We start from the raw sequence: 18604 nt of genomic DNA, 5'->3' as shown, positions 1-18604 counted from the left end.
TTCATGGGTAAGCTATTCATCTGACTGACTGTTCAGCTACAGGATATAACTGAAGTCACAACTGCTATGCTGAAAACCTTCTGCAAAACAACTGGATCTCTTTTGCATCAAAAAGAGCACCCATGATAATTGTAGGGAAGAGGCGGGAGGGTAGGAAATCCAGAATAGCTATCTGCCTCTTAACTCTTTAACCACAACTCAAGTCTAGCACAGCCACTCTGAATTTATTGTTGGAGAGCAGCCAGAAACTCAGCTGGAATGAATCAACTACAGGAGTTCTTTGATAATGTATAGATCCTCTGTCATTGGTCTTCCAAGGATAAGAATGAACTCACACTGAGCCCAGACTCCAGTAGATCAGCTGATCACCACTGACAAGATCTCGGATATATTCCGGGCTGGATCAACTCAGCTATCAAGGTTGTCTGGACCATCTACACTGTGCTCTGAACATTTCAGTGAAGCTGTCACAGACCAAAGCAACCAAATCCAAAATGTAAGGACCTGAAAAACACCCTGAAACTCTGAGTCCCTGTATAACATAGCACTCATGTCAGCCACTGGATCAAACTTGGAGAGCTATTAGGACAGCCTGCAGAGAAAGGACATAACATTACCAGAACACTCACAGATAGATATCATCCATGCAGATTTCTGTGTTTGCAGTGATGGGTAACCCATCAAGACCATATGCTGAAAAATGTAGAACAGGTGACTCACTGTATTTGGGGAATATTGAATTGCATCTTTGAAGATATGCACAAATTCTTGTGTGAAAGTTTTCCAGGAGTTTGAAACACAGCTTGGAAACAAAGCTGATGTTCAAAAAGGTCTTCTGCACCCCAGCCTGTGATGTTCATGTTTACACCGCTGAAAATTCAGAAATGGACAATGCCATGAGCTACTGACATCTGAAGAGCTGGCCTCCTATTTATGACATACTCTGTGAGGATGTAAGTCTCTGCAAGACCTTCAATATTAGCATAACTATCGATACACGGGTTCAGAATACAAGGACTGCAAAAAGACTAAAACAACAGTAGCTACAATTCACAGTGCTCCAGTTGAATGTGAGAGAGCATTTAGCAGTGATGTGATCTGGCGACAGCTTGGATGCGTGGAGGGAAGGACAGAGGTGGAACTAGATAAGACACCAAAGGTTGTGAGCATAGGTGAATAAAAGGACAATGGATTTATTGGCAATGGTTCTAAAGAAATTAAAAGGGGAGATGACAAGTTCAATATCTGACCTGTTGAGTTTGAGACAGGACATCCACGAGGAGAAATCAGACAGATATGGTCATAGCAAGAGAGCCAAGACCGCAACAAGCATCTTACCACAAAAATGGGAGAAAATTAATGCCCTTGCAATCATTTAGTGAGACTAGTCAAGACGAAAGCAACACTTGCAAAAAAATTCAGTTGTGTCTAATTGTGATTGACAAGACAATTACAGCCAAAAACCATTCCAAGAAAATGACTTCGACAAATTTGAGATTCCCATTAAAATGACAAGGCACCCATTAAAAAGGAAGAAACTGATTCACTGTGTCTTGTTCCAAAGAAGCTGCTTTCCTCATTACCCATGTCTGTTAAAGACTCTTTGTCTATATTGCATAATACTGTATATATTCCATCAAGTTTATGTCCTACTTTTATATGTTCACTGAGACTGAGTTCTTGTTCCCAAAATAATAGTAATTCTGAATTTTCTGCCTTTGTACATTTAAATTGCCAGCCATAGCAGAGCTTCATTAGAAGCTTGCTATCTTTTGTGCTGAATAGGGAACACATCACTAATGCTATAGTAAAAAGAAAAGGAGTACTTGTGGCACCTTAGAGACTAACCAATTTATCTGAGCATAAGCCTTCATGAGCTACAGCTCACTTCATTGAATGCATAAAGTGGAAAATACAGTGAGGAGATTTATATACACACAGACCATGAAAAAATGGGTGTTTATCATACACACTGTAAGGAGAGTGATCACTTAAGATGAGCTATTACCAGCAGGAGAGTGGGGTGGTGGGAGAGAAAACCTTTTGAAGTGATAATCAAGGTGGGCCATTTGCAGCACATTTCCAGGAGTTAACAAGAACGTCTGAGGAAGGGGGGGGGAAATAAACAAGGGGAAATAGTTTTACTTTGTATAATGACTCAACCACTCCCAGTCTCTATTCAAGCCTAAGTTAATTGTATCCAATTTGCAAATGAATTCCAATTCAGCAGTCTCTCGTTGGAGTCTGTTTTCGAAGATTTTTTTGCTGAAGAATAGTCACTTTTAGATCAGAAATCGAGTGACCAGAGAGATTGAAGTGTTCTCTGACTGGTTTATGAATGTTATAATTCTTGACATCTGATTTGTGTCCATTGATTCTTTTACATAGAGACTGTCCAGTTTGCCCAATGTACATGGCAGAGGGGTATTGGTGGCACATGATGGCATATATCACATTGGTGGATGTGCAGGTGAACGAGCCTCTAATAGTGTGGCTGATGTGATTAGGCCCTATGATGGTGTAGCCTGAATAGATATATGGGCACAGTTGACAACGGGCTTTGTTGCAAGGATAGGTTCCTGGGTTAGTGGTTCTGTTGTGTGGTGTCTGGTTGCTGGTGAGTATTTGCTTCAGGTTGGGGGGCTGTCTGTAAGCAAGGACTGGCCTGTCTCCCAAGATCTGTGAGAGTGATGGGTCGTCCTTCAGGATAGGTTGTAGATCCTTGATAATGCATTGGAGAGGTTTTAGTTGGGGGCTGAAGGTGACGGCTAGTGGCGTTCTGTTATTTTCATTGTTGGTCCTGTCTTGTAGTAGGTGACTTCTGCGTACTCTTCTGGCTCTGTCAATCTGTTTCTTCACTTCAGCAGGTGGGTATTGTAGTTGTAAGAACGCTTGATAGAGATCTTGTAGGTGTTTGTCTCTGTCTGAGGGGTTGGAGCAAATGCGGTTGTATCGTAGAGCTTGGCTGTAGACAGTGGATCGTGAGGTGCAGTCTGGGTGAAAGCTGGAGGCATGTAGGTAGGAATAGCAGTCAGTAGGTTTCCGGTATAGGGTGGTGTTTATGTGACCATCGCTTATTAGCACTGTAGTGTCCAGGAAGTGGTGAGTATTTTGTAATCTAAGAACCCAGTACTCTGAATGATGTGCTATAATGTGCTTTTATTAGAATATTTTGGAAAATTAAAGAAAAATTGCCCTTTAAAAAGAAATATTAAAATGTATAATCATTCACTATGAATTTTGATGTTTACATACATATGTAATGAGTCTCTCATAAAACCACAAAATCACCACCAAATCCTCCTCTCCCAAATAACAGCGCAAAGCAATAAAACTATCCTCTCTCGCTAGTGGATTCAACTTCATTGTAAAAAGAGGTACAATAAACATACTTTACTCTTCTGGAAGAAACTAACTTCCACTATTCAAAGCCACAAAGAAAACCACAACTGAGAAGAAACTTCCTAATCAGATTTTTCTCTGTCTTAGTGCTTTAGGCCATATCACCCTCATCAATCAAGAAAACTCATTAAAGATTCTGCAGCTCCCAAGATCAGAAAATTGTTGTGAACAGCTTACTGTGAAATGCAGGTGCTGCGGCAGCAGCCCACGCAGGCATCAACAGCTCTCTGAAATGAATGTCAATTAAAAAGGCAGATGCAGAATGCAGAACTATCCAAATGAGCAAATACTGGCATAGTGAAGCTAAAATGATGAGAAATTAATGATGCTATTCCTTTCAAGAACACTGGAATTACAGGACCAGTTATACACCTTACTTCCTGAGGAAACCACAATCCATCGGTAATCTTCCTGAAAACACCAGCCTAGCCACTATGGATGTAGAAGCCCTCTACACCAACATTCCACACAAAGGTGGACTACAAGCCGTCAGGAACACTATCCCCGATAATGTCACGGCAAGCCTGGTGGCTGAACTTTGTGACTTTGTCCTCACCCATAACTATTTCACATTTGGGGAGAATGTATACCTTCAAATCAGTGGCACTGCTATGGGTACCCGCATGGCCTCACAGTATGCCAACATTGTTATCGTTTACTTAGAATAACACTTCCTCAGCTCTCGTCCCCTAAAGCCCCTCTGCTACTTGCGCTACATTGATGACATCTTCATCATCTGGACCCATGGAAAAGAAGCCCTTGAGGAATTCCACCACGATTTCAACAATTTCCATCCCACCAACAACCTCAGCCTCGACCAGTCCACACAAGAGATCCACTTCCTGGACACTACAGTGCTAATAAGCGATAGTCACATAAACACTACCCTATACTGGAAACCTACTGACCACTATTCCTACCTACATGCCTCCAGCTTCCATCCAGACCACACCACATGATCCATCGTCTACAGCCAAGCTCTACGATACAACCGCATTTGCTCCAACCCCTCAGACAGAGACAAACACCTACAAGATCTCTATCAAGCATTCTTACAACTACAATACCCACCTGCTGAAATGAAGAAACAGATGGACAGAGCCAGAAGAGCGTACCCAGAAGTTACTTACTACAGGACAGGCCCAACAAAGAAAATAACAGAACGCCACTAGCCATCACCTTCAGCCCCCAACTAAAACCTCTCCAGCACATCATCAAGGATCTGCAACCTACCCTGAAGGACGACCCATCACTCTCACAGATCTTGGGAGACAGACCAGTCCTTGCTTACAGACAGCCCCCCAACCTGAAGCAAATACTCACCAGCAACCACACACCACACAACAGAACCACTAACCCAGGAACCTATCCTTGCAACAAAGCCCATTGCCAACTGTGTCCCCATATCTATTCAGGAGACACGATCATAGGGCCTAATCACATTGGCCACACTATCAGATGCTCGTTCACCTGCACATCTACCAATGTGATATATGCCATCATGTGCCACCAATGCCCCTCTGCCATGTACATTGGCCAAACTGGACAGTCTCTACATAAAAGAATAAATGGACACAAATCAGATGTCAAGAATTAGAACATTCAAAAACCAGTCGGAGAACTCTTCAATCTCTTTGGTCACTCGATTACAGACCTAAAAGTGGCAATTCTTCAACAAAAACAGACTCCAATGAGAGACTGCTGAATTGGAATGAATTTGCAAACTGGATACAATTAACTTAGGCTTGAATAAAGACTGGGAGTGGATGGGTCATTACACAAAGTAAAACTATTTCCCCCTCCCCACCCCCCACTGTTCCTCAGATGTTCTTGTCAACTACTGGAAATGGCCCACCTTGATTATTACTACAAAAGGTCCATCCCCCCCCCGCCCCCGCTCTCCTGCTGGTAATAGCTCACCTTACCTGATCACTCTCGTTATAGTGTGTATGGTAACACCCACTGTTTCATGTTCTCTATGTATATAAATCTCCCCACTGTATTTTCCACTGAATGCATCCGATGAAGTGAGCTGTAGCTCACGAAAGCTTATGCTCAAATAAATTGGTTAGTCTCTAAGGTGCCACTAGTATTCCCTTTCTTTTTACCATTATCCTAGTGACACCCAGAAGTGCCACATCAAGAAACGTTCTGTAAGCACTTCCATTATAAACCTTTAACAGATACAAATCATTATTCAGGAAATTTGGTCTTCGTTCATAGAATCAATTTAATAAGTTAAAACGTTTGATCTTTGACTTTGCATGGACAAAACTTCCACTGATTTCAATGTATGAAGTGTTGTAGCTGTGTTGGTCCCAGGTTATTACAGAGAGACAAGGTGGGCGAGGTAATATTTCTTCTTAGACCAATTTCTGTTGGTGAGAGAAACAAGTTTTCAAGCTTACACAGAGTTGTTCTTTAGGTCTGGGAAACTCAGGGCAAGTCTACAGTTAACACGCTGCACCAATGCAGCTGAACTGCTGTAGTGCTCTAATGAATTGACCTATCAGTCCTCATCCTCCAAGAAACCTGCAGAACACTTTCAAAAGACAAGCCTGGGAGCTTAAAGTCATAACTTTGCTAGACATTAAAAATCATGACTGAATAGACACACTGGATTTATGGTTTATTACAACAATCTTTCACCCACTTCCAACTGCCCTCCCAGCTGCTTCCTCCCGCCCTTTCTTTGCTTCCTACGACTCCAGTCGTGTTTACGGGTCCTTCACCTTGAAGGGTCTTATAGATTGTGTGTTAACTGCTTATGCTAAACAATCTGTTCCAGCTTGTATTTAGAAGTGACACATTGAGTTAAGCCAGTTGTAAATGTGGTGGTGGATTGCAGGAGGATAAAAAGGAAGTCTCATGGTTAAGGCAGTTTCTCATTTTAAAAGTTAAATTTTGCAAATATTTCACTAGTTTCCTTTGTTTATTTCTTTTGCCAATGTACTTATTCTAGAAAGCCACCATTACACGTTTACAGTAGTTAGCTTCAAATTCTTCTCTCAGTCCTTATCTCCCTCCTTCCCTGCCTGCTCTGAATGTAGCAGAAGTTGCACTCACTGCTCAGGGAGACTGAGCAACACACTGAGAGCATGGGCTACACGGTGATGTTCCAAAGGAGTTACCTAGACCTCAGCCTACAGTGGTGTTTTGAGAGGGATGGATTCAGGACTATGGGGGTCCACTGGCAAAATCCCCTGTAGAGAGAGAGGGGCAATAGGAGTTTCTATCTAGTCCTCACCACCATATCTTTGATGTTTCTCACAAAGAGGAGACTGAGCCTGAGATTAAGTGACTTGACCAAACTCACAAAGGAAGTCTCTGGCACTCAGAAATTGAATGTTGATCTCCTAAATCCAGTGCCTTAACCACAAAATCTCCCCTTCCTCCAGTTGGGAATACTCTCAGGCTGCAGTAGTGGCGATAGTGGTTGTATTGCCAATCTGAAAGGTGCATTTATCCTCTAGCAGATGTTATAAACATAGTCTATGTACTTGAGCAGTGTATAGGGCCAAAGCTTCGTCTCTAAATGCATTAGAATTGCAATACAAGTCCAGGATATGCTTAGCTGCCAGTTAATACACATATTAGGTACAATACAGCATTATATATTTAAGCTCCCCAAGTCGTATATTACTGAACTACTAAACACATCCTGGAATGTGAATATAATGAAGTGGCTCTGGTACTTTACATTAGTTTAAACTAATCTCACTGAACAGATATTTCTGTACAACTACTGGAAATAATTAATTTGAAAGGAGAGGGGGAAAGTGTGTGTTTACATTTTTCTTTTGAAATGTTAGTGTTTAAGAGTTTCTTCTTCCTCCCATACCCGAGTCTAAATAGGATTGCCTGTTCCACTTCGCCTCTTTCCTCTGCTTCTCTCCAGAACACTTACTGCTTTGCTTCTTTAGCAGATAGGCTGCTATCAGAGAGTTTATTGCTTCTCTTTAAAAAAAGAAAAAAAGGTAGATCAGGAGCTTACTCTGTTTTCAATTTAGCATATTTCCACAAGAAAATGAATGGAAAAGCAGTCCAGATCCCCAGAAAAAACTGCTGAACAAGTGGCATCTGGGCTGTAAAAGGAATTTTCAAAGCAGCTCTCTCCCCCATTTGAAAAATGCATGCAATCCCCAGGGATGGATTAAGGCTAAGAATGGCCTAGATAATCCACAAACATAGCGGTCCAATCATAAGCAGGCGGCTGGCAGCCAGACACTTGGGAGCACAGACATTCCCAGAAACTTGAGGGCCCTCTTTGGAATGCACAGCCTGAATCAACTAATTTATTCAATCCAGCCTCTAATCCACTGCTGGTGAGTTCAGAAATTGCTACTCCCAACCGTGCTTCTCCGATAGCCCAGGTGGTTTTAACTTAAAGAAACCCTTTAACCTGAAATGAAAACTAATCAGAAATGTAAGACACCACTGAGTTCGACTATCTAGTAGAAAAGGGAAGTTTGAAGTGGTCCGAGCACCAAGAAGGCATTGCAGGCAGCTGAAGGGGAAAGAGAAGGGAGTTTTCCTAACAAGGTCAACTCAGTTGGGCGGGGGACACTTGGAATCAGGCAACTATTTCTTCTGAAATCCACTTCTGACTGCTGCAGTCCATGTTCCCCTGGTGGCTGGGCCACTTTCAGTAATGTTTGTATTAGGGTAAGAGCTATGGGTAGGTCAACTCCCAATTTCCCTTTCCTCTTCCTCCTCACAGATGCAAGTCCATATTGAAACTGGACAAGGCACCAAGAAATCATTGTTGAGTGCAGTGAGGAGGAGGAAAGTGTTTTCCTAGAGGAAATATGCTATGCTCCAGGAGCAGAACTGAAATCCTTTATGTTTTTCTAATTATTTTACAATACTTGTATCTACTATATTATTTTCCCCTCTTATTAACATATGCATATGAATAAGTACCAGCAATCAGCAAGTGAGATGATCCCGTGAGGCATTAAGCATTGGTATGATATCATCCAAAGATCCAGCTGGTATAGGAGAACATTGTTTTGGATAATCTATGTCCAAACTCTCATTCAAAATCTGTATAGTTTGTAGTGGAACAATAGATACTGGGCTGGTAAAACACATCCAATAACCCTCTATTCTATACGTGTCACACTTAACAACTACTTCAGAACTATTTCATCCCAAGTTTTTAAGATATCTTGGTATTTCTCATGTCTCTCCCTCTATAAAACCAGGTCCCATTAGAACAACAAGTTCAACAATATAGGCTTTGGGGGAGTAGGAGAATTGTGTGTTCTTTAATGACCGCAAGTTCTCTCAACTGTAAGTCCCATGAAAGTGATCAATATGTGTGTTGCCACAGTACTTGATTTTATAAATAAAGATAAGCCAGAGAGGGAGAGGGAGAAGGAGATCACAGGTACAAGGAAAAAGAAAAAGAGAACTTGTGGCACCTTAGAGATGAATACATTTATTTGAGCATAAGCTTTCGTGAGCTACAGCTCACTTCATCAGATGCATGCTGTAGCTCACGAAAGCTTATGCTCAAATACATTTGTTCGTCTCTAAGGTGCCACAAGTCCTCCTTTTCTTTTTGCAGACACAGACTAACACGGCTGCTACTCTGAAACCTGTCAAGGTACAAGGAATACATTTCTAATAAAATGGAGAGCTAAAAATATGAATTAAAGGTCATCACCAGAAAAAAAAAAAAAAAAAAAAAAACAGTCTACACAAGGGTTTACAATGATCAAAAATTGATTGTTAACAGCCAACTCTGGTAAAAGCACCTCTGTCACAACTGCCAGATGCAGGTAGTGAACATCAGAAGGAGTAGGCAAAAAAACAGATTAAATCTTAACTACTTAAAGTATTATTATAAATCTGCTGATGTAGTGGATGAGAAAAAAAAGTTTGAAAAAACAGTTAGAAATGGAAAATATATATCGGTGCCATTGGCATTTCCAACCACAAGATACTGTAAGTGGAAAGTAAATACATACTGTCTCAAGTTTTCAGCTCAAGAAGTATTAGTCAAACTTTTTAGCTCTTGCAGTATTTTTAAAAATAGCTGAAAATGATCACAAAAAGCTGCAATAATCCTGAATTTATAAATAATCATTTTACCCAGTTTTTTAAACTGTTGTTCAGACAGCATTTCTATCAAAATCGTTTGTGGGATTCATCAGGACTTGTCCCCAAAGCACTGTTTTGGCATTCTCGTGTTCTTCTGTTTAAGAATGTCGACATGGCAATTACAGTCATTATATTGCAAGCCATTTTACCTTGAAATGTCTGTGAATTAAACTGCCACAGAAAGTGGATTTTGATATCCATAGTGACATCTAGTGCTGAAAAACAAAAAAGCACTGAAATGGGTTTTTAGAAAAAAGGGGAAGCTATGGTAATTTGTAGGGTTTTTACTACTGAGAAGGTACAGACACTGAGAAATAAATGTTAACAGCTTAAAAAAACCCTAACATCTTTCCTGCCCCACAGCCTCCAAAGTAACTGATGGGGAAAATTTTATAATGTGTAAATAAGAAGTTATATTTGATGCAAACTACCTTTACCAGTCTTCGTAATACAAATGTAGTTTGATAAATGCAACATTATACATTTTTTTTTTGTTTTCTAACAGAAAAAACAAATCCCATCACCCTGACATCTAGTTATTTAAAAAAAAAAAAAAGCTTCAAGTATAGAACCTGCCCGTGAATCTCCCTGCCAGTTTTTACAGTTGTACAATCATACTTTCTTATTTCTTACTTGTTTTTCTCCAGCCTATTACTTTATTAAAGATCTAAACAGAGAAAACTGTGTCTATGCAAGAGATATAGCCAAACTGGCAGTACATAAAGTGTTATCAGAGACAGAAAGCAAATTGAAAAATGTAAAAATAATTTCTGCGAGTTATAGAAGTAACAATAGGCAAAAAAACATTCAGACAATAGTGTGATATTTATGTTGTCTGTGTCTTTTTAAAAGTGAATGATCATGTTCGGAATACAACTTTTTTTACATTCAACATGCTAACTAAAGTGCACTAACCAATACAGGTCAGTCAAGAACAGTTTCACGGTAACTAGACTCACTTATTGCTAAAATCTGAAAAATCTTCAGAAACAATTTAAGGTTTAAGTGAAATAGTTATTCCTTCCAATATTTTCAAGTACACAAACATATACAAAAGCGGAGTACAAAAAAAAGTCAATAGAGTAATGTAAACATCTGTATGCTGACAAATATACTCTATCAGGACCGGGTACAGGTGCAGGCAACCCAGGTGACCGTCTGGGGTACCAGGCCTAGGGGGCTGCGGGCTCTGGGTCTCTTTTGTTGTTAGCGACAAAAGGGAAAGTAGAATGTTTGAAGTAAAATGTTTCAGGTATTCCATATGTGGATTCATTTTCACTAACCTTCCTTCTAGAATGTTCGGGATGTTTGTAGAGTCTCGTGGAACCTTTCAGATTTTCTGTGAACTACATTTTCCTTGAACCTCCTAGAATGTTGTCAGCCATGTCCACGCAGGTATATAGAGAGGCATCACCAGTCAGTGAGATATAAGAACAAACTGAAGTGTAAGTGAGAGCTCAGCTGCCACACTGTGAACCTTGTATTATTGTGTAATTGTGGAAGTGTACTTGTGTTTTAAGACTTGAAGAGTGTACGCAGTGACTAATAAAGGACATATTTAATGAGATGCCAGAGATATTCATTGAACCCCTACCTACACAACAACATAAATGAAATACTGTTACTTCTTTTGCCATGCTTAACACATAATGTTTGATGACTTTCTAAGACTGTGGAACAGACTTTTGCTCTCCCTAATACTGTCCGTTTTTACCTGAAGAAAACAAAAGATGCCTCCAAAGCAGCATTCAAGAGCTCAGTACAGGAAGCAAAAAGCTCAACTGCAATCTAGTTTGCAGCAAAGGGCAAATCTGATGGGAAAATATCTAAACATAGACCGAGCTTTAGGCAGTAGTGATCATCCCACTGCAGAAGAAATTGATGAGCAAAGCGTAAATGATGGAAGTCCTATTACTAAGGAATTAGCAGATTTACCTGAAGATGAGGAATGGAAATGTGAGGAAAGTGATGGAGAATCATCCAGTTTTCCTGGCGGCATAAAGGAGAGCAATGATGAACAGTGTGACTTACATGAAAAGGAGAGTAATGACAAAGAAAAATCTGGTTTACATAAAAAGGAGAGAAATAGTGAAAAAGAATCTCTCTCTCCTGATGACAGAAATAGCAGTAAGAAAAACTGCACACCACAAATCGATACATCAGATCCTGCTTTATGGCCGGCGATCCTAAACACTGCCAATATACAATTTTGAATGGGTTGGGCAAAAATGAGGATGACGCTTCCAGTAAATGAGCAGAAGCGACACTTTTCAAAGTCACACTGCGAAAGAGTACTCCAGAATGGTGAGTTGGCTAGTTTACTTGAAATCAACTGAAAAAGTTTTCTGTTTTTGTTGCAAAATATTTTATAAGAATGACAAATCGTTGCTTGTATTATCTGGGTACAATTACTAGCATAAATTAGCTGATGCTCTGAAGCAACATGAAAGTCACCCAGCCATTTTACGGCCTTCTCCAAATGGATGGAGGTTGAGTCTATGCTCAAGATGAATAAATGCAGAGTCACAGGAAACCAGCGCATTTTATTAACATAGAAACCCAGCACTGGAGGAGCAAAGAATAATTTGGCTTTCCAGGGCTCCTCGGATAAGTTCTTCACTGAACAGAATGGTAATTACCTTGGTGTGGTAGAACTCCTTGGGAAATACGACGATGTCATGCATGAGAACCTACGTCAAGTAATTTGTAAAGAAGCTATGGACCATTACTACAGCAAAACAATTCAAAATGAATTGATTCACCTTAAAGCAAGGAAGGTGTTTGATAACATATTGATACAGCTTGGCAAAGCAAAGTACTGCACTGTAATAACGGACTGCACTCCTGTCATAAATATAACGGGAAGGGTAAACACCTTTAAAATCCCTCCTAGCCAGAGGAAAAATCCTTTCACCTGTAAAGGGTTAAGAAGCTAGGATAACCTCGCTGGCACCTGACCAAAATGACCAATGAGGAGACAAGATACTTTCAAAAGCTGGGAGGAGGGAGAAAAACAAAGGGTCTCTGTCTGTCTGTGTGATGCTTTTGCTGGGTACAGAACAGGAATGGAGTCTTAGAACTTAGTAAGTAATCTAGCTAGATATGCGTTAGATTATGATTTCTTTAAATGGCTGAGAAATTAAGTTGTGCTGAATAGAATGGATATTCCTGTCTGTGTGTCTTTTTGTAACTTAAGGTTTTGCCTAGAGGGATTCTCTATGTTTTGAATCTAATTACCCTGTAAGGTATTTACCATCCTGATTTTACAGAGGTGATTCTTTTTACTTCTATTAAAATTCTTCTTGTAAGACCTGAATGCTTTTTTCATTGTTCTTAAGATCCAAGGGTTTGGGTCTGTGGTCACCTATGCAAATTGGTGAGGATTTTTACCAAATCTTCCCCAGGAAGTGGGGTGCAAGGGTTGGGAGGATTTGGGGGGAAAGACGTTTCCAAACAACACCTTCCTAATAAAAATAAACCCAGATAAACGTTTGGTGGTAGCAGTGGAAGTCCAAGGGCAAAGGGTAAAATAGTTTGTACCTTGGAGAAGTTTTAACCTAAGCTGGTAAAAGTAAGATTAGGAGGTTTTCATGCAGGTCCCCACATCTGTACCCTAGAGTTCAGAGTGGGGAAGGAACCTTGACAACTCCCAACATTAGTCACAGGGAAAAGATGTCATTTACAGTAAGATTTGAAGGCGACAAGGATGGCTGTATCCAAATAAAGAAACACTATCTGTTTCAGGTCTGTGGATGACTCTACTGGAAAAAGCCTAACAGAACTGTTTATTTTATTCTCATTCAAAACATTTATAAAGCTTCTGGACTGCCACTTCAAGGCTACAACAATGGCCTAAACATGAAGGGAAGAAGCAGTGGCATCCACGCAAGGATCCTTGTGCTGAATCCAAGAGCTTTCTTCATGCCTTGTAGCTGCCATTCCTTCAGCCTGGTTGTGTCATATGCTGCGTCATCTTCTTTAGATTCAGTATCTCTCTTCACAGCAGTGCAAAGGATATACGTCCTGTTTTCAGCATCAGCTATCAGATGGAAGATCCTCATGGACAATTTTACAAATCTAAATGTGAAATCGCTAAGTGACACTCACTGGGAGAGCCGCATTGACAGCATAAGGCCAGTGAAATACCAAGTGACTGAGGTTTATGACTCCCTGATATAACTGGCAGTCAAGTAAAGCCGAGGCCAAAATCTGACACAAGGCGCAAAGCCTGGCAAACCAAATCTTTGACTTCAAATTCCTAGTCTCAACTGTGGTTTGGAATGATATTCTGTTCCAAGTAAACACTGTAAACAAGGCATTACAAACTCAGTCGAAGGACACTGCAACAGCTTATACTTTGATAAGAAGCTGCCTTGATTTCGTTGTGACCTACAGACACAAAGGACTTCAAGGTGCCATCACTGCTGCCAAAGAAATGGCAGAAAATTTAGGAGGTGAGCCTGCCTTCAAGGAAACTCGTATTCAGAAGAAGAGACAGTTTGGTTACAAGGACAGAGATGAGGCGATGGAAAGCTCGGACGAAAAATTCAAGAGAGAGTTTCTTTGCTTGCTCATTGACACTGCTCAAGTGTCCATCAAAGAAAGGTTTGGACAAATGAAGCACTACAAAAAGACCCAGGGGAATTTTGTATGACCTTAGTAAGCTTAGCAAGGTGGACAGGAAAATACATGAACATTTGCATGGATCTTCACTGGATGCTGACACATGGGGAATGTTCGGACCCCAATGATCAAGACCTCTATGTTGAACTGGACAACATCCATTACATTTTGCCACACAGGAAGCACTCTGCATTCCAAGTTCTCCAATTCATTCATGATGTAAAGCTGAAGGACACTTTTCCTAATATGTGGATAGCTTTGAGGATTCTGCTCATGCTGCCAGTCACAGTCACAAATGGTGAGCACAGCTTTTCGAAGGGCAGGCTCATCAAAACATACTTTGGATCGATGATGGCCAATGAGAGACTGACATCACTTACTATTTTATCACTTGAAAATGCCATTGGCCAGTCTTTGGCTCTCTCTTGACACTGCTTCAGTTCACAAGGACAAAGGCAAGAAAAGCAACCTTTGGAACTAAAAGACTAGGGTTAAAATTCTGAGGTTGGCACCTACTGTAATGCTATTTAATACTTGTCCACCCAATATTGGTGCACAGTTCAATTTCTTCATTTTACTACATTTCAATAATTCTTAAAATTAAAAAGTTTCTATAAGCTTAGCGGAAACAAATTTTGTTATTTGCTTATATATGGCATGAATATATACAGATCCTAGCAAATTTATCGTCTTATATGACAGGGATAAATCATGCATGCTAATTGTGCATCAAAGCCATGAAATGGGCTACAAATGCAATAAAAAATAAGGTATTCAAAAATTTAACAAATGGATGGGGGGACGCCGAAGATCCTCCTCGCCTACAGTGCCATTTGGTCTAGGGCTGGCCCTGTACTCTATCATTATGCTCACTGCTCATTCAGCTCCTAAACATTTACAACTTAGCACCTGGATCCTGCAAACACTTAAACACATGTCCCACTGAAGAGAAGTTTCTCACAAAATTATGCCTCTGTAAGTGTTTGTAGGATCAGGGCTTTACACAATAAGTGTTGTAAATACTCTGTGAAAACTGATTAATGGACTCGTAAAATGAATGAGAAATTACATTAATCATCAAAAATTAAGGTCTTATTTTGTGATTATATAATAATTATGTAGGTTTAAAGAAGAAGTGTGTATTAGTGGACTCTGACTATTAAGCCCATTGTGCATTAGGGTTCTAGCACGCTAGCAGTTCATGGAAGTTGTGCTAAAAATAGTTTTTTGTTTGCTGAAGACACTCACTGTGCACGTCACAATTTTTGTAATTCAAACACGAAATAGGCATTGCAATCATGAGTTGCTATCAACAGCTGGCAATGTGAGATATATTGCTAGCTTTATGGCTTGTGGTTTCAAGAGCCTAATTAGTTTGAACAACTTGTGTATTAGAAGTCTGTTAAGTAGACCGCTGATTATTGTTCTAAATGGAGGCAAAGACTCTTTGTAAGCAGACAGGATATTTGTTGAAGGGGTGCATTTTAACTGAGCAACTAAAAAAAGAGTTGAGAGAGAAGAGGGAACAGCTTTAAGTCTGTGCTTTATTCCTGCTTGTGCTTCTATTGTTACCACAGTTATTGCTATTAATATAATGCAGTTCGGCTGGATCAGTGTAAGGTAGTCATGCCAGGGTTTATTATGGAAATATTTGCAAATAAACAAGAGGGGAAAGGAAGTGATTCTGAAAATTAATAGCCTGCCAACAATACCCAGTGTTCTACAAAAAAAACCAAAGTAGTTTTGGCCTCTTGATCATTCAAATACCCTGATTGGTTGGGGCTGAGAGTTATCTAGAGGCAGATCTCCAGTGCTTATATTTCATATCTTAAGAAGTCAAGGGAGCGTCTGCATGAGTCTGCAACTGCCAAGCAGCCTGATTTAGGAATGGATTTAATTGTTTCTAAGGTGAGCTTTATCCATTCCTTAGTGGAAAGGAAGTTGCTGCACGAACTTTGGAGGATGAGAGTGAGGCATAAATACTTAAAGACTGACAGATGTTTGGAGCATGGACAAGAAAAAAATGGAACACGTCTCCCACCCAGTCCTGAAAAAGAATGAGGATTTTAAAGGAAAATAAGGGATTTTAGGCTAGAATACAACCCAAGGGCACAACGGAGAACAAGATTGTATAGACATAGGTGCTCAATATCTTCCTTGCACAGCGTGTGGTAAAGGACTAAGGCAGAATTAGTATTATTGATGAAAATATGGCTATGTCCCTAAACAAGAGTGCGAGCTCAGGAAAAAAGGCTACTAAACTGACTGAGATCATTACATAAGAAGTCAGGACATAGAACCATGTCTTTTAATGAACTCTGTGCAGGCAGACCTCTGTGCCCCACAAAAGTCAGCTGGACCCTTCCACGTAAAGCTCACTGCAAGGTTGGGGCCAAAGATTGGACAATGAAATAAAAGGGGTCTGTCTCCATCTATTGTCTCTTGTCTTATACTTATAATTGCAAGATCTTTGTGGCAGGGACTGTTTTGTTGTTTGTACAGCACCTAGCATAATGGGGACCTGATCCATGACTAGGGCTCCTAGATGCTAAAATGAGGGGGGGGGGAAGGTTCAGATATAAATACAGCAAAAGAGTGCAGGAATCATGTGAAACGCAGGGGAAGAAAGCTGAAAGTGTAAAACTGATTTGTATCACAAACACTAACGAAGAAAAGAAGAAATCTGAAGCAACGTTGAAAAAAATGAAAAAAAAATCACCACCACCTTCTTCATGTATTTAAAGAAGTTTAAGATAAAGCTGATTTGTGGAACTTCTAAAGGTTAGTGAAAGAAATTTTAAATAAGTGGACAAAAGTAAGATTCCAGAAAGGGAAATGATCTCTACAAGCATATGAGAAAATATTTAGTAGAACTCAGCCGCCACATCAAAAGACTTTTGTGCCAATTAAAGTCTACGAAGAGAGGCAAAGGTTGACAGCTGGTCGGGTTACACTAATAGCTTAGAAGAGGTCTAAAGAAATTATGGAACTCAGAATTGATCTTTAATAAAACATTGTAAATAGGCCAAGTACAGAGGAGAGCAAACAATCCTAATTTTTCAGAACGGGAACAGGCAAGAGTCAAAACCTTTAAGACTGACATTGATGTAAGCAAAATTCAAAAGGTAGTAAGAGATGTTGATACAGGACACCTAAAAATATGACAGCAAATATTAAGCAGCATTGTTTCATAATTTGCAAGTCTTCTCTTGACAATGCTGATGACATTTGTGGAGAAGACACAAAGCAGATGGGGTTTAAACAATCAACATAATCTACTTGGATTTCAAAGCCACATTTTACACAATACTAACAACATATACATAAGGTTATTAAATATGGCATGAAAAGCATTCTCCTTGAATTAGCTAAAGTGACCAAGGGCAGATTCTTATAACCAGATTACAAAGTCAGATTGTAATACTAAATTACTGTGAGCTGTTTTCAAGTACAAGGATGCCAGTGAATAGAAAAGCCACAAGGCTCAGCATCAAAACTAATGCTTTTCATTCTAGACAGAATTTAATGATGCCAAGAAACTAACATGATAGAAAGGCAACAGATGCTCCTGAAGAGATAGGGAAAATATCTAAAAGCCAATTTGTGGAGTTTCCTCCTAATCTTTCCATCACAGATAATGAAGAGGGAGTTTGGCTCTATAAATCACCAGACAACCCAAGATCCATATGAATCTTCAGAAGCCCAGCACAGCTGTGACGGCAACCCCTCCACATGTTAGCATGGCCCCTCTTAAGTGCTATGCTCCCATGGTGTTTTCTCATGAAACTGTTCTTAAATCCTCCCTTATCCCAATAGGGTTTTCACGTGTCTCACCAATGCTACAGGCCATTGCCATGTAGGATACTGTCAGATACCCAGCAGGTATAAATCCGTATAGCAGCTATAATACACCCCAAAATACACAATCAAAGCTTTTCTTGATTACTAGGGCCCAACCCTTGCAATCTACCAGCAAAGGGGCTTCCTCAGAATCAAGGGAAGAAAGAATCACTCTCCAGACTAGCTGCTCCCACTCTTTATATCCCCCATCCCAAAAAACATCTGATCTGGCCCCTGTCCACATGAGGTAGTTGGGATGACTGGGCCCAACATGCCAAAGTTTGGGTGCAATACCAAACTAGGTGGGACCAAAATCAAATCCAAAGAGTTCTATAAAGACTAGCAGGACTAGCAGACAAAAGAGTTCATGATGTTCAATTTGAATAAGCACACTGTCATAGTTCAGTGTGGGAAATCATTAGTGATACATATTAAACAAATGAATCCTACAAAAACGCAGAGCAGAAAGAGAACGAAATAGTAAACACATTATATAGCTGCATGCAATATGCAGGCAGAACACTGTGATGCTCAAGTTTAAGTTACACACACAGCATTATAGCTGTTACAACTGCTATGGTGCTGCAAAACATTTTCGAGTTTTATTTTCATATGCTAACAACTTTCTGAA

General features: G+C 40.0%; 1 protein-coding gene across 1 annotated transcript in view; it reads right to left on the bottom strand.

The window, feature by feature from the left end:
* The window catches only part of KIF16B (kinesin family member 16B), a 234811-nt gene that overhangs the window by 146740 nt on the left and 69467 nt on the right, over nt 1–18604 (bottom strand). The gene's annotated exons all lie outside the window — the stretch shown is intronic.

The sequence above is a fragment of the Eretmochelys imbricata genome, chromosome 3, assembly GCF_965152235.1.
Source record: "Eretmochelys imbricata isolate rEreImb1 chromosome 3, rEreImb1.hap1, whole genome shotgun sequence".
In the NCBI taxonomy this organism is placed as follows: domain Eukaryota; kingdom Metazoa; phylum Chordata; order Testudines; family Cheloniidae; genus Eretmochelys; species Eretmochelys imbricata.
This window is presented reverse-complemented; position numbering and strand designations above follow the sequence as displayed.